Here is a 17,261-nt window from a genome sequence, read left to right as displayed (position 1 = left end):
AGACAGAGCTTGCAGTGAGCAGAGATCTTGCCACTGCACTCCACCTGGGGCAACAGAGCGAGACTCTATCTCAAAAAAAAAAAATATCTTATAACTGTTGTTAGATTTTAACCTAAGTATTTGTTTTTTTATTTTGTTTTTCTTTTTTTCTTTTTTCTTTCTTTTTTTTTTTTTAGACAGGATCTCACTCTGTCTCCCAGGCTGGAGTGCAATGGTGTGATCATGGCTCATCTTGAAGCCTCGACCCTCCTGGGCTCAAGCTATCCTCCCACCTCAACCTCCTGAGTAGCTGGGACTACGAGTACACATGAACATGCCCAATTAATTTTTTAAATTCTTTGTAGAGGCGGAGTCCCACTATGTTGCCCAGGCTGGTCTCGAACTCCTGGGCTCAAGCAATCCTCCTGCCTCAGCTTCCCAAAGTGTAGGGATGACAGGCATGAGCCACTGTGCAAGGTCTTGTGTTTTTTGATAATATCGTAAATGGTGATTTTTTCATTTGTTTCTGATTGTTGCTAATATATGGAAATATAGTTGATATCTGCAATTGATCTCATGTCCTGAAAACTTGCTAAATCTGCTTAATAATTTTTTGTACATTCAAAATGATGTTCTACAGGTAGTCGTATTGTCTATGTTGGAAGGAAAGCTTTTCCTCGTTCAGTGTCGGTCCTGTGTTTGAGGACCTGCAAATTAACTGATAACAATAGGTTAACAGGAGAAAAGACAAGGTTTAGAGTAACTCACTAAATAGAAATAAAGGTTTATAGATCCACTTAACAGAATGTGTTGGGAGATTTTGGAGTTTCGGTAGGAAGTTGTGGAAGGTTCCTTTGGGCTTTCGGATGCTTATGAGAATGGGCAATCTGTCTCTGCAGTAGTGGAATTTACAGGAAACTTCCTCAGAGGGAGACCAATGGCACCTGTATTTTCTGGGGGCTCTGCTTTAGTGAAATAAGGGAAGTTCAAATAAAATTTCTTGATGCGTCTTTCTTAGGTCAAATATTTTCACAGTAAAATTATCTTTATACCAACTTTTAGGGCCTGAATGGTCCACACATTTCTCCATCTGAAACTTCCCTAGAAATTTCATTAAAAAAAAAAAAGAAGCTAAGTTGATTGCTGTGGGGAGATGATTTGAGTTAGAAATTGTAAGATGAGAGATCTGTAAAAGGGGGAAAAACATAGATTAGAACAAGGAAACAAAAACAATGATTAATGTTCAGAGCAGACGATAAACCCAGTCTAGAGGGTAAGCCAGTTACGAAATTTTCTAGATGTTGGGCTCCAGCCATCTTTAGTGAGGATGGTAGTGGTAGGTAGTGTCGCCATCATGGTTATTTCCTAGAGCACAGTCTGGAAGATGCAGGTGTTCTGGGGAAATATTTGAAAGACCCAAGTGTTGTGATAAGTCTTTTGAAGTTTCTATCTAGCCATCCAGCTTCAGCTTGCAAGGCTTTGAGAAGGAAGCAGTTTTAGTTCTCAGTGACGTCAAGTCAGTAGAGTGGGAGGAAAATTGGAAATACTGATTACTGACAAAATGTGTAAGATGTCAGGATCCAGGTTTTCTTTTGTTTTTTGTTTTGTTTGTTTGTTTGTTTTTGAGACAGAGTATCACTCTTGTTGCCCAGGCTGGAATGCAGTGGTGCAATCTCGGCTCACTGCAACCTCCGCCTCCCGGATTCAAGCGATTCTCCTGCCTCAGCCTCCCAAGTAGCTGGGATTGTGGGCTAATTTTGTATTTGTAGTAGAGATGGGGTTTCTCCATGTTGGTCAGGCTGGTCTCGAATTCCCAACCTCAGGTGATTCCCCGGCCTCGGCCTCCCAGAGTGCTGGGAGTACGGGTGTGAGCCACCGTGCCTGACCGGCAGGATCCAGCTTTTAAAGAGGTAAAAAAATTGCTCAAAGACAATGAACAAGACTACAGTCTGATAACTCACACAACTGGGTTATAGTTTGCCATTGAAACATAAAATTTCTCTGTATAATTACTACCACTGAGATCAAAGATAAACAAAGTAAGATTACTCTTGTTTACAAAATAAGTCTTGTCTCATTAAATTTGGCCTGATCATTTACATAAGTCCAGCAAGAATGATAATTGACCACAGGAGCCTTTTTAGGTTTGCTTGGCTGGAATTTTTATAAGGAATCTCAGATTAGAGTTTTAAGACTACACCTACACAGCTAGGCGTGGTGGGTCACGCCTGTAATCCCAGCACTTTGGGAGGCCGAGGCGGGTGGATTACAAGGTCAGGAGTTCGAGACCATCCTGCCTAACCCAGTGAAACCCCATCTTTACTAAAAATACAAAAAAATTAGCCGGGCGTAGTGGCGGGTGCCTGTAGTCCCAGCTACTCGGGAGGCTGAGGCAGGAGAATGGCCTGAACCTGGGCGGCAGAGTTTGCAGTGAACCGAGATTGCGCCACTGCACTCCAGCCTGGGGGACAGAGTGAGACTCCATCTCAAAAAAAAAAAAAAAAAAAAAAAAAGACTACACCTACACTATCTGTAGTTTCAGATAGAGAAATGTGGGGATCCATTCAGACCCTAAAACTTCTGCTCTTCTTGAGGTTTCCAAAACATCTTAAGGCCCTGGGCCTGCCAGTAAATGACCCATCTTACTCACCTGTAAGCCTGGAACCCTGTAAGTCAGGTAAGGCACCAGGTCAATTATTTCAAGAGAGCTTTGTAAGCATTGGCTCCATCAAGTCAACCTTAGTTTCTTAAAAATGTCTGGTCACGTCTAATTCTGTGCACATCAGTCTCAAATATGACCTTCTAGTCAAAGTCTTGGTAACATAATCAATTTTTCCAAATAATGTCCTTTTTTAAGGAGAACAGATTCTTCTTGAATTTATGCAAACAACTATATTGCCATGAGAATAGGAATATTCAATAAGAATTGACAAATTTTAGAGGAAGCAGGGAGAAGAAGATAAATTTTTCATTTCTACTTATGAAAGTTTATTAAATTGTTATCATTTGTGGATAGCTTAAGAGAAAAGAGAAATCAAAGGATGTATCACAACAGTTTGGGGTTTTCAATTATTTCCCCAGAACACTTGCATCTTCCAGGCTCTGCTCCAGAAAATAACCATGACTCCAACATACCGCTACCATCCTCACTAAAGACGGAACCCCACATCTAGAAAACCTCATGACTGGCTTGCCGTCTGGACTTAAAAAAACTGGGTTTATATTGTGCTCTGAACATTAATCATTGTTTTTATTTTGTTTCCTTGTTCTAATCTATGGTTTTTCCCTTATATTCAGGACATAGAACATTCAAGAACCAGCAATGTTTCAAACAAAGGCCTTTTAAAAAATCATAACCATTGTTTATCAGTCACCTCAGTTCCATATGATTAATTCTGGTCTTGCTTGATCTTGGATTAGCAGTGTCATGAACCCATCAGCTTTTCAACTAGAGTTCTGGAAATCCTTCCTCAGTGCAGTGGTATGAGATTAAAGTTATTTAAGCAATGTCATCAGAAGCCTGTACCCCACAGTACTGTTACAGGCCTTTCCATGGGTCTTAGAGAAACAGTCCTTTTTGTTGAAGATGAAGTATTCTGGCTAATAACTGATCGCTAGAGCTTTCAGGAAAGTATCAGAGTAAAATAATAACTGTGAATGACAAAAAGCCAAAAATGGCCATGGTAAAGATCGGATGAAGTTTTATTTTAATTCTGTTAACAAGGAAAATCAGTTTTTTTGTGGCATACATTTAAAATCATAACTGTAATCATGACTGATAATATTATACCAGGACATATTATGGTTATTAAGGGCATTGACAAATTTCTAGGAACTTCATTCAGTTTCTGAAATAATAACATTTATCCATGCAAATACCACCTAAGGAAGGTTAAGTATCTTTTCTTGACAGTGAGTGCCTCCCATGCAATTTAACATATTGAATAAACCTAGTTAGTTTAACATCTCTCTTTTTACAAAATGAGAGAACAAATATTTTGAGATTTTCTAGGGACTCTTTGGAAAATCTCAAAGTCAGTTCAAAGTTAAAAAAATTTCATTTAGAATTTCATTTGGGGAAGTTTTCAAAAATGCCAAAAGCTTTGAACACTTGATTAAATAGGATCACAGGTCACTGTGAAACAACACTTAATTATCCATTTAATTAAAGTGACAATAAAAATAGCCATAGGAGATTCTATGATTGTAAGAAAAAAATAGCTTTTTTTTTAAGGTGAGAAGATTTAGTTGTCTTAAATAATCAAAGACATGATAAAGCACCAGAAATTATTCTAATAAAACACAGTCACTGATTTCTAGGTGGCATTAATGAAAAAAAATGTTCTTAAAGTTGTTGAAACAGTAAATACTTTTTTCTTTTTAATTTAAGACAGGAGTTTTATTATTACTCAAATCAGTCTCCCCAAGGAGCATCCAGGGATCAGAGTTTTGAAGGATATCTTGGTGGGCCGGGGGCAGCCAGTGAGTCAGGAGTGCTGATTGGTCAGGTTGGAAATGAAATCACAGGGAGTCAAAGCAGTCTTCTTGAGCTGAGTCAGTTCCTGGGTGGTGGCCACAAGATCAGATGAGCCAGATTATCCATCTGGGTAGTGCCAGCTGATCCATCAAGTGCAGGGTCTGCAAAATATCTCAAGCACTGATCTTAGGAACAGTTTTGGGAGGGTCAGAATCTTCTAGCCTCCAACTGCATGACTCCTAAACCATAATTTCTAATCTTGTGGCTAATTTATGAGTCCTACAAAGGCAGTCTAGTCCCTAGGCAAGAAGGAGGTTTGTTTTTGGAAAGGACTGTTATTCTCTTGGTTGTAAACTATAAACACTAAGCTAAGTTCCTCCCAAAGTTAGTTCAGCCTATGCCTGGGAAAGAACAAGGACAGCTTGGAGGTTAGAAGCAAGATGGAGTTGGTTAGGTCAGATCTCCTTCACTGTCCCAGTTACAATTTTGCAGTGGCTGTTTCAATCCCTCCCTTTGGTTTTTTTGTTTGTTTGTTTTTGGTGCGATTTTGGCTTACCGCAACCTCCACCTCCCGGGTTCAAGCAATTCTCCTGCCTCAGGCTCCCGAGTAGCTGGGACCACAGGCATGCACCACCACGCCTGGCTAATTTGTTGTATTTTTAGTAGAGATGGGGTTTCACCATGTTGGTCAGGCAGGTCTCGAACTCTTGACCTCAAGTGATCCACCTGCCTTGGCCTCCCAAAATGTTGAGATGATAACCATAAGCCACCGCTCCCAGACTCCTTTTGGATTTTATAACACCTTAATCTTAAGGTGTTGGCTAATGAAAATTGAAAAAGGGCGAAGGCTGCTCTAACTTCTTCCTGCCGATCAGAGGCATAGTAGGGGTAGGCGTTGACCCGCAAGTGAGGGAAGTGGAACCGCTTTGCAACTGTGTGAGCGTACTCATGCAGGCCTGGCTGGGGTTCCAAGGCTCGCATGGCAAAGGCATTAGTATTAACATCTATAGTTTTGGTACTGCATTTGAGGGAACAGTGACTATCAGGTAGATAATGAATACTAGGGTGAGGAGTGCAATTCCCAGTTTCAAAAGTAGATTTGAAAGCATTAGTTTGGGGACTTATAGCCCACAAAGAATTTAGGATTTAGTCCAAACTGAAGAAAAAATTCAAGAACAGCTAACAACAGGTGTACTGTAAGTTTTGTTTTTTTTTAGACGGAGTGTCACTCTGTTGCCAGGCTGAAGTGTAGTGGCAAGATGTGGGCTCACTGCAACCTCCACCTTGCGGGTTCAAGTAACTCTCCTGCCTCAGTCTCCCAAGTAGCTGGGACTACAGGTGCATGCGCACCACCACGCCCAGCTAATTTTTGTATTTTTAGTAGAGATGGGAGTTCTCCATGTTGGCCAGGATGGTATCAATCTCTTGACCTCGTGATCCAACTGCCTTGGCCTCCCAAAGTGCTGGGATTATGGGCATGAGCCACCACGCCCAGCCTATAAGTCTTTTTTAAGTATAATTTTTCTCTTTCCAATCCTCATTTTTTTTTCTTTTTTTTTCTTTTTTTTTTTTTTGAGACAGAGTCTCACTCTGTTGACCAGGCTGGAGTGCAGTGGCACAATCTCGGCTCACTGCAAGCTCTGCCTCCCGGGTTCACGCCATTCTCCTGCCTCAGCCTCCCGAGTAGCTAGGACTACAGGCGCCCGCCACCACGCCCGGTTAATTTTTTGTATTTTTAGTAGAGACGGGGTTTCACTGTTTTAGCCAGGATGGTCTCGATCTGCTGACATCGTGATCTGCCTGCCTCGGCCTCCCAAAGTGCTGGGATTACAGGTGTGAGCTACCACACCCGGCCCCCCAATCCTCATTTTTATTAAAAACAAATAATGATAGGACTGATTGGTTTGCAAAATAAACTTTTATTGTACTTGGCCTGGTTATTTGCATAAAGCACAGCAAAAATAATTATTTTTCACATAGGATTTTTAAATTGGCTTTGATGGAGCTCTGTTCTATAAGGAATCTCAGATAAGACTTTTTAAAAGCTGAGCCCTGCCATGGGTTTATACCATCAAATACCTATGAGTTAGGTAAATTATTCTTCTCTTGAGGTGCCAAGATAAGTTGGGGCTCCTCAGCCTGTTAGAAAGTGACATTCTTTACTTATCACAGGTCAGAAACCTTATACAGGGACTGTGTAAACAAAATATGAGGCCAGATTTCCCAAGAGCCTTTTATTGGCTCTGTAAATCAACTTTGATTCCTTAAAGAAAGCATGCCATTCCAGTCAAAGCCTTGGTAAAATAACCAGTTTCTACAATCGTGTCCTGTTACAAAAGAAAACAGATTCTTATAATGCTTATGCAAATGTCTATACTACCATAAATTGAGAATACTCACAAATAGTTCCCAAATTCTGGAGAAGTCAGGTAGAAACAAATATGCTCCAAATTTTGTTCACAGGAGTATATTTTACCAATTGTTAAAGGCTGTAAATAGCTCAAAAGATAAGTTTTCTTAGCTCTGGATAACAAAAAGGATCAGCAACATTTTAAGCAAAAAAGTAAAAAAAAAAACAAAAAAGGTTACTTCAGTCTATTAGTTCCGTCCATTCAGTTAACTTTTCTTCTGCTTCATATCCATGAACATTTCAGCTCTGCATGAGAGCCCTGAAAGTTTTTCCCCCTTATACTTATGTCATCATCATCTCCAAAGTTATCAGAAACTTGCATTCAAGAGTACCTGTCAAAGTTTTATAGCTGATTATAAAACCACCTTCCAAAGTGGATCAAAATGAGACAATTGTCTGTGGACGACAAAAATATTTTAGGGCAGCCACAGTTAAAAACACAATTGGGCTGCATGCAGTGGCTAACGCCTGTAATCCCAGCATTTTGGGAGGCTGAGGCAGGCAGGTCATGAGGTCAGGAGATCGAGACCATCCTGGCTAACCCAGTGAAAACCCATCTGTACTAAAAATACAAAAAAATTAGTCGGGCATGGTGGCAGTTGCCTGTAGTCCCAGCTATTTGGGAGGCTGAGGCAGGAGAATGGTGTGAACTTGGGAGGTGGAGCTTGCAGTGAGCCGAAATCACGCCACTGCACTCCAGCCTGGGTGACAGAGCAAGATTCCATCTCAAAAAAAAAAAAAAAAAAAAAATTGACAAGGAAATTTGTTACCTCTGTGACACACAATAATTTAACAATACAATCATAATTATTACTGATAACATATACTGAGGCATATCAGAACTATAGGAATCTTATAATCTTATACAATTTTGTAGTACATACTAATAACATATTTATATAAATATAACCCAAAGAAAATTAAACACTATTTTATATTTGACAATGTTTCCTGCATGATTTTAATACATTAAATAAGCTGAATATGTCTTTTTGGACTTTAGGCAACTTAATTTTTTTTTTTAACTTAGAATTTGATCTTGAGAGGTTTGTCAAATAGCAAAGGTTTAAAAACACTGGATATCACAAAATAGAGTCCCAGGTCACCATAAGTTATTCAATAGCAAAAATGATAACTCTAAAATTTTAAAGAAAAACCGTTACTCTGATAAGAGACTTAACTTTCCAAACAACCAGACCCAATGAAGATAGCATGAGGCCCAGTGAAGAAAGACTTTATTAAAGACTGTTGAGGTAGGGAAGAGAGATTGGGCTCAACTCTGAATTCAGCAAATTCAACTGGGGATTTCTGGCCATTGAACAGAGTGAGAGGTCATTGGATGGAAAATTACAAAAAAGAGACATCAAGGGTAGGCAGATTCTTACTAGACCAACTGCTGTAGTCTGAATGTTGGTGTCCCCCACAAATTCAGATGTTGAAACCTAACCCGCAGTGCAATAGTATTAAGAGGTAGGGCCTCAGTAGTAATAAGAGGTGGGAAGTGATTAAGTAATGAGGGCTCTTTCCTAATGAATGTGATTTTTGCCCTTAGCAAGAAGTTGAGAGGAGCAGTCCTTGTCCCTTCTGCCATGTGAGGACACAGAGTTGACCCTTTTCCCATATAAGGACACATAGAAGGCACCATCTATGAAGAAAAGGCCTTCACCAGACACTGAATCTGCTGGTGCTTTGCTCTTGGACTCCCTAGCCTCTACAGTTGTGACAAATAATGTCTGTTGTTTATAAATTTCTCATACTAACATATTTTGTTTTAGCAGCTTGTATGGACTTAGATGGAAATTGATAGCAAGAAGTGGGGTGCTGCTGTAAAACAATACCTAAAAATGTAGAAGTGGCTTTGGAATTGTATAATTAGCAGAAGCAGGAAGAACACTGAGGTGCACATTAGAAAAAGCCTGTATTGCTATTGATGGGTCATAGAAGGCGATTCTCATAAGGCCAAGCGCAGTGGCTCACGCCTGTTATCCCAGCACTTTGGGAGGCCGAGGCGGGCAGATCACAAGGTCAGGAGATCGAGACCATCCTGGCTAACACGGTGAAACCCCATCTCTACTAAAAATACAAAAAAATTAGCCAGGCGTGGTGGCAGGTGCCTGTAGTCCCAGCTACTCGGGAGACTGAGACAGGAGAATGACATGAATCCAGGAGGTGGAGCTTGCAGTGAGCCGAGATCGTGCCACAGCACTCCAGCCTAGGTGACAGAGGGAGACTCCGTCTCAAAAAATAAAAAGGCGATTCTCATAAGGGCTCAGAAGAAGAGAACTGTAGAAAAAGCCTCAATCTTCTAAGACATTACTTAAGTGGTTATACTCAGAATGTTGGTAGAAATATGGTCAATAAAGGCAATTCTGATGAGGTATCAGAAATGAGGGGCATGTTATTAGAAACAGGAGGAAAGGCCATCCTTGTTATAAAGTGGCAAAGAACTCAGCTGAATTGTGTTGGGTCCTAATGTTTTGTGAAAGGAGGCACTTAACAAGCAATGAAAGAGGGTATTTGACAGAAGAAATCTTTAAGCAAAGTGCAGCATGGCTTCTCCTGATTGCCTATAGTAAACTGCCAGGAGGGAAACAGATTAAATACAGAATTTATAATCAATTATTTATATCAATTATGAAGAAAAGCCTCAGTCACTTCACAATGGAGAAACATAGCAGACACCACCTTTCAAAAGCAACCAAACGTCACCAGTAAAGGGACAAAGAGACACCACGTGCCTCATGATATGAAGCACTGAGAAGCACACATCACTTCTACTTCCAGGGGGTTCCTGCCAAGAATGCAGAACCCAAATGGAATTCCGAGAAATCATCACACAAATCCAAACAGAATGGCTTTCTACAAAATAACTGGCCTGTATCCTTCAAAAACGTCAAGGTCATAAAAGACAAAGAAATATGAGAAACTGTGGCAGCTTAAAGGAAACTAAAGAGACGTAGCAACTAAGTGCAATGTGTGATTCTGGACTCAATCATGAAACAGAACAAAAAATTAAAAGTATTTTCTTTTTGTTTTTAAATGGAGTCTTGCTGTATCGCCCAGGCTGGAGTGCAGTGGTGTGATCTCGGCTCACCGCAAGCTCTGTCTCCCGGGTTCTCGCCATTCTCCTGCCTCAGCCTCCTGAGTAGCTGGTACTACAGGCGCCCGCCACCACGCCCAGCTAATTTTTTTGTATTTTTTAGTAGAGATGGGGTTTCACCCTGTTAGCCAGGATGGTCTCAATCTCCTGACCTCGTGATCCACCCGCCTCTGCCTCCCAAGTGCTGGGATTACAGGCATGAGCCACCGCGCCCGGCCAAAAGTATTTTCTAGGAGGAATAGTAATGAGACAATTAGCAAAATGTGGAAAAGGTCTGTATGTTCAATAGTAGTGTTTTATAAACGTCAGTTCTCTGATTTTGATCATTATAGTGTGGTTACTTACCAGAATGCCTCATTTTAGGATAATACACACTGAGGTATTTAGGGGTAGGTGACATCATGCTTATAACTTCCTCCCAAATATTTTAAGGAAAAATATATGCACACGGACATACATTCATATATGCAATATGATAATGAAGAAGCAATGCCGACATTTGGATCTGGGTGAATGGCTTATGGGAATTCATTTTTGTACTGTTCTGTACATTTTGTACTATTCTTGTGCTTTTGCTATAAGTCTGAAATTCTTTTAAAATAAGAAGGAAATACAATTATGGCAGGAAAATAGCTGACTGGGCCACATTATTAGCCCTAATGGTCCTCACCTCTCAGAGTGGAAGGCAAATACTGGTGACTGTTGAGTCACAGCCTCACGTGTCCAGCACCGTTGTAACCAACTAGACTATGCTTGCTTATGCACATGGCAACAGAAAATAAGGAGCCCAAGAATATGCAACCCAGAAATCAAACTTAACCTTTGAATATAGCTGGCTTAGTAGGATCAGGGCTACTATAACACAATGTAAAATGGGTGGCTTGGCCGGGCATGGTGGCTCATACTTGTAATCCCAGCACTTTGGGAGACCAAGGCAGGCAGATCACAAGGTCAATAGATTGAGACCATTCTGGCCAAAATGGTGAAACCCCATCTCTACTAAAAATAGAAAAATGAGCTGGGCATGGTGGCGCATGCCTGCAGTCCCGGCTACTTGAGAGTCTGACGCAGAAGAATCGCCTGAACCTGGGAGGTGGAGGTTGCAGTGAGCTGAGATCGCGCCACCTGCACTGCAGTCTGGTGACAAAGCGAGACTCGGTCTCAAAAAAAAAAAAAAAAAAAAAAAAGAGTGGATTATAGACAACAGAAATATATTGCTCACAGTCTGGAGGCTGGACGTCCAAGATCAATGTGCTGGCTGATTTGGTGTCTGGTAAAGGTCGCTCTTGACTTCAGAGATGCACCTCCTTGATGTGTCTTCATGTGGTGGAAGGAGCTTTGTAGCTCCCTGGGGCCTCTTTTATAAGGGCACTAATCCCACTCATGAGGGTTCATAACCCAATCACCTTCCTAAAGTCCCACCTCCTAGTGCCATCACTTTGAGAGTTAGGATTTCAATGTATGAGTTTGGGGGCAGGCACAAACATTGAAATCATAGCAACATCTCACCCTATCAATAGAAAGGCAGTTTGCTATCCCATTTAAAAATCATCTCTGTTAATGGTAGGAAGAATTTAGTATAGAAATTCTGATGTCTAGGAAAATACTGTTATCAAATACTATATTAAAAGAAAGGTATTCCATATATAAACTTTGGAAAGCTATTTACTCTGTCCAGAATATAGCCTCAAGTGTAAAGATTCTTTGATTTAGTGCTGTTTTAAGGGCAGTTTTAGAGCGGTTGCAAAAATCTTTGTTAAAAAAATGAAATCTTTAAGACTTGAGTAAGCAATAGCATATTGAAAAAGACCTGTCCCTGACACAAGAAAATACTAAATTTAAAGGGTGCTATCATCCAATCCAATCTATTTGTTTCACAGATTCAAGAAATCAGGCTAGCAACTCAGAAAGAGAGCCACTTAAATTAGTATCCGTTCTAGAATTCGGGCCTCTTACCATCAGGCCTGATCTGTTCATTTCTCATTTGCTATTCCTTCCATAGATATTTATCGAGCATCTTCTACGTACCAGGAGCCGTCTTAGGCTCCAGGTGGTAATGAACCTCTTATCACTTGACTCACTCCCTCTTCATAGGACCAGGACTACCCATCACCAAAGCCTAGGGGCTAAAACTCTCATTATTAAGAACAAAGTGAATTAAAATTAATGAGCTCAAGGAGACCTGATGTTTGCACTAATATGGTCTAGTATTTTTTTGTCATAGCATTTCTATTCAAGATTTTTAATCAGATAATTCCATCTAAAAAAAGGATCTCGTAAAGCCTAAAAGAGGGCATCTCTGTTTCTTCATTTTTATTCTTCGCAGAAGGATAAAAGATGAAAGCTATTATTTCTCTACCAACCCTCACCTGCAATAAAAGGGATCTGTACTGGAAAGCCCCTTTAAACACACCCAGGGCAAAGGAAAAGCTGAAAATATTGACTTTTGTGAAGCCCACACTTCGGCTCAGCAGGCGGAGGGCTTTTCAGAGATTTCTTCCTAACAGCATGACAACACTTGGACAGGAATCAGGACGCGAACCTCTCTGAAAAATCCCAGCAAACAAGTCAGATGAAAGGGCCGCACTTCAGAAAGAAAATCCTGGCGCCCTGGAGTCTGAAGTTACCTGCGAATCTTCCCTTCTCCCAGCACAGGGTAAACATTTAGGGCAGCTGTGGATCTGGGTTTCCTAGGACTTCATGAATTTCAAAGGTGAAGCACAGATCATTCAGGTACATTTTCCTTTATGGTATTTCTATGAAACCAAAAAAATTTAAAAGTTCGTGGAGAAAATTGACTATCATTCATTAAATCTAACAGGAAACTTTTTCGATTGAAAATACAGTTCTATTGATATTACAAACTAATGTGACTTTTTTCTTGAATAATAATTGCCAAATGCCCTTGTCTTTAATGGAAAAAAATTTTTAAAACGCTTCTTACGTTCTACAATGAGAATATTTGACAGGATAGAATAATTAGTATGCTTGCACTCACAAACATGAAATATTTCTAAACATCATGAGTATTTGAACTAAGTGAATGACTGGAAGAGGATGGGAAAGCAGAGGGAATGAAAAACCAAAGAGCCCAAATTATTTGCAAGAAAAATGATTTATCTTAGTTTTATGCCTTGGCAACGTTTTTGAATTATAAAAATGCAACTTTGTGGCTGACTGAAGAATCCAAGATAGTAGAGTTCTTAGGGAATGCACTCAAATATGGCACAGGCAGCAAAACAATGAGAACAGATCTCAGCTGTGTGTGGAGCTGAGCCCTGCAGGCCCCCGCTGGGCCCCATGTTAATCCTTCAGTCGCTGGATGCCTGGGAAGCCAGGTGGAAACCAGAAGAAAGGTAGAGATGGGTGGGGCGGCAAATCCTAGGATGGTTCAAGACAGCAGCATCTTCAAGTGACCCAGGAATATTCCAGTATTTTGGCAATGAGCATAGATCTGCCAGTGTGTCCCAGCTTGAATATGGGCCCTGAACAGTGAATTTTTAACACATCTGAGATCATACCACCTATAATTTGGTGCCCTACTTTTTTTTTTTTCCAGTTTAACAGTATACTATGAGCATTTTCCCACAATGGTCACTCTCTGTGTTTATTGCTTTGCTTCCAGAAAGAATTGGAGGCAATTTAGCTTTAAATGAGACTAAGAGTGTTGAAGAACAATTGCTTTCGTCCACAGAAAATTCTTCTGAGCAGCCTGGTTGATGATGGTGTATTCTCCCGCTCCTGAGGAAGGGACCCTGTCTATTTGGTTCACTGCTGTGTTTGCATATCCTTTCATACACCACGCTGGTGTGTCCAGAATTGGTTCCTTCCAGTGGGTTCTTGGTCTTACTGACTTCAAGAATGACGCCGCGGAACCTCACAATTAGTGTTACAGTTCTTAAAGATGGTGTGTTCGGAGCTTGTTTCTTCAGATGTTCAGATGTGTCCGGAGTTTCTTCTTTCTGGTAGGTTTGTGGTCTTGCTGACTTTAGGAGTGAAGACGCAGACCTTTGCAGCGAGTATTACAGCTCTTAAAGGTGGCGCGTCCAGAGTTGTTCATTCCTCCCAAGGGGTTCTTGAGCTCGCTGACTTCAGGAGTAAAACTGCAGACCTTTGTGGTGTGTTACAGCTCATAAAGATAGTGCTGATCCAAAGAGCGAAAGAACATAACTTCCACAGTGGGGAAAGCAACCCCACTGCATTGCCACTGCTTGCTGGGGTGGCCAGCTTTTATCCCCTTATTTGGCCCCACCCACATCCTGCTGATTGGTCCATTTTTCAGAGAGCTGATTGGTCCATTTTACAGAGTGCTAATTGGTCCATTTTACAGAGTGCTGATTGGTCTGTTTTTACAGAGTGTTGATTGGTGCGTTTACACACCTTTAGCTAGACACAGAGCACTGATTGGTGCATTTACAATCCTTTAGCTAGACAGAAAAGTTCCCCTAGTCTGCACCCGTCCCAGAAGCGCAGCCGGCTTCACCTCTTACTGGGGTCATAGGAGGTGGTCATTAAGCACCTGTGGAATAAATGAAGGAAGAGGCACACACATTAAGTGCTGTAAGAAAGGTAAGGGGAAAGGGTGCGTTTACATTTTTAAAATTGTAATTACTCAGGTAACTGAAAACAACATTATAAAAAACTAGCATTTAAATTAGAAGCAATTCCCTGGCAATCTGTCTTACATTTTTTAAGATTCCTTGATACTAGAGATATCTGTGATTGAAAAAGTTGCCTGTGGAGTCTCTGACAAGCACCAGCAGTAGAATCACACATTGACTTTGTATTAGTTTTCCAGGAGGTACCATAAGTGGGGGACTCGCGCAATAAGATCTTACTGTTTCTCAGTTCTGGAGGCTAGAAGACCACAATCAAGATGTTGGTGGGTTGCTTCCTTCTAAGGGCTGTGCAGGGAGGATCTGCTCCAGGCCTCTCCTCCAGCTCCTCATGTCTACCAGCAGTCTTTGGTGTTTCTTGGCATGTAGAAGCCTCACCTTGATCTCTGCCTTCATCTTCACGTGGCATTCTCTCTCTCTCTGTCTGTCTGCCTCTCTGTGTGCGTGTGTGTGTTTCCAAATTTCCCCTTCATAGAAGGATACAAGTCATATTGGGTAGGTCCACTCCAGTATCACCTTATCTTAACTAATTACTTCTGCAATGATTCTAGTTCAAAAAAAAAAAAAAAAGCCACGTTCTGAGGTACTGGGGGTTAGGACTTCAACATGTACATTTTTGGGGGGACACAATTCAACCCATAACAGACTCCTGGGATTCTGGATCCACTTGCATAGGATTCCATGCCATCTGTAGCTGATAATATATACCATTCAAAATGCAAATCTCGCTGGGCCCGGTGGCTCATGCCTATAATCCCAGCACTTTGGGAGGCTGAGACAGGCAGATCACCTGAAGTCAGGAGTTCCAGACCAGCCTGGCCAACATGGCAAACCCTGTCTCTACTAAAAATACAAAATTAGCCAGGCATGGTGGCATACGCCTGTAGTCCCAGCTACTCGGGAGGCTGAGGCAGGAGAATCACTTGAATCCAGGAGGCGGAGCTTGCAGTGAGCCGAGATTACACCACTGCACTCCAGCCTGAGCAACAAGAGCAAAACTGTCTCAAAAAAAAAAAAAAAAAAAAAAAAAAAAAAGAAGCAACCAGGTGCGGTGGCTCACGCCTGTAATCCCAGCACCTTGGGAGGCTGAGGCGGGTGGATCAGGAGGTCAGGAGTTTGAAACTAGCACGGCCAACATGGTGAAACCCTGTCTCTACTAAAAATAAAAAAGTTAGCTGGGCGTGGTGGTGGATACCTGTAATCCCAGCTACTCAGGAGGCTAAGGCAGGAGAATAGCTTCAACCCAGGAAGCAGAGGTTGCAGTGAGCTGAGGTCGCGCTACTGCACTCCAGCATGAGCAACAAGAGTGAAACTCCGTCCCCCCCCCCCCAAAAAAAAAAAAAAAAAAAAAAGAGAAGCAACTCTGGTGAGCTACTGGGCCCTGCAGAGACTGAATATCTGGTGGACGTTGAGTGTCTAGATGGCCAGAGGCGTTCATCATGTACCAAGTGTCAAGCGAAACCTCAAACAATCTGTTGTAAGACAGAAATGGTGTATCTAGAATCAGCTTGAGGAGGCACAGAGTGTGAACTGCATGAACAGGTGCTGTCACCTCTGTGGCACCTCCAAAGCTCTACCTATGGCATCTTGGGGGACTTCCCTGTGCCCAGTTGATGGAAGAGGAAAAACTACAGGCTTGGGTCATAAATGGGTCAACTCAGTATGTTGATGTGAGCCCCAAATGTACTTCACCTGCATTCGAGGCCTATTTGGGGGAGGAGTGGTTTGAAAGATGGTGGTAAGGGAAAATCTTCCAAGGGCAGAGTTTTGTCCAGTATACCTGGCCATCCACTTTGGGAAGGGATAAAAGTGGCCTGAGGTAAGCATATATATAAATTCATGGGCAGTGGCAAATAGCTTGACTGGTTCGCTAGGGCTCTGAAAGGAGCAAGGTTGGAAAATCAGAGATAAGAAGTTCTAGGGAAGAATCGTGTGGATAGACCTATGGGAGTGGGCTTGAAGTGCAACAAGCTTTGTATTTCAAGTTATTATTGCCCACTAGAGTGCATTCGTTGCAGAAGACTTTCAAAAAACAGAAGTGGTTAAGACAGGCCAGCCAGGAGATATTCGAGAATTTTTTTCTTGCCACTCAAGTGCTTGTGCAACAGGCTCATTAATGGAGTAGTTGTGGAAGAGATGTGTGGCTACCTGCCAAGACATATTCTCTCTCTCACTTAGGCTGATCTAGTGAGTGCTGCTGCTGAGTGATGATGACTTGTCAGCAGCCTGGATATGGCGCCACCATCTGAGACCATTCATTTGGTGGAGACTTGGGAAGGGCAGCATTTCATCCTTTTTTTTTTTTTCTTTTTTTTGAGATAGAGTCTCGCTGTGTCACCCAGGCTGGAGTGCAGCGGTGCCATCTCAGCTCACTGCAACCTCTGCCTCCCGGATTCAAGGGATTCTCCTCCCTCAGCCTCCTGAGTAGCTGGGATTACAGGCGCGTGCCACCACGCCTGGCTAATTTTTTGTATTTTTAGTAGAGACTGGGTTTCACCATGTTAGCCAGGATGGTCTCGATCTCCATCTCAAAAAAAAAAAAAAGTGTTCCTATTTTTCCACATCCTCTCCAGCACCTGTTGTTTCCTGACGTTTTAATGATTGCCATTCTAACTGGTGTGAGATGGTGTCTCATTGTGGTTTTGATTTCCATTTCTCTGATGGCCAGTGATGATGAGC

The sequence above is a fragment of the Pan troglodytes genome, chromosome 7 (assembly GCF_028858775.2).
Source record: "Pan troglodytes isolate AG18354 chromosome 7, NHGRI_mPanTro3-v2.0_pri, whole genome shotgun sequence".
Classification (NCBI taxonomy): Eukaryota; Metazoa; Chordata; class Mammalia; order Primates; family Hominidae; genus Pan; species Pan troglodytes.
Note: the sequence above shows the minus strand (reverse complement) of the source record.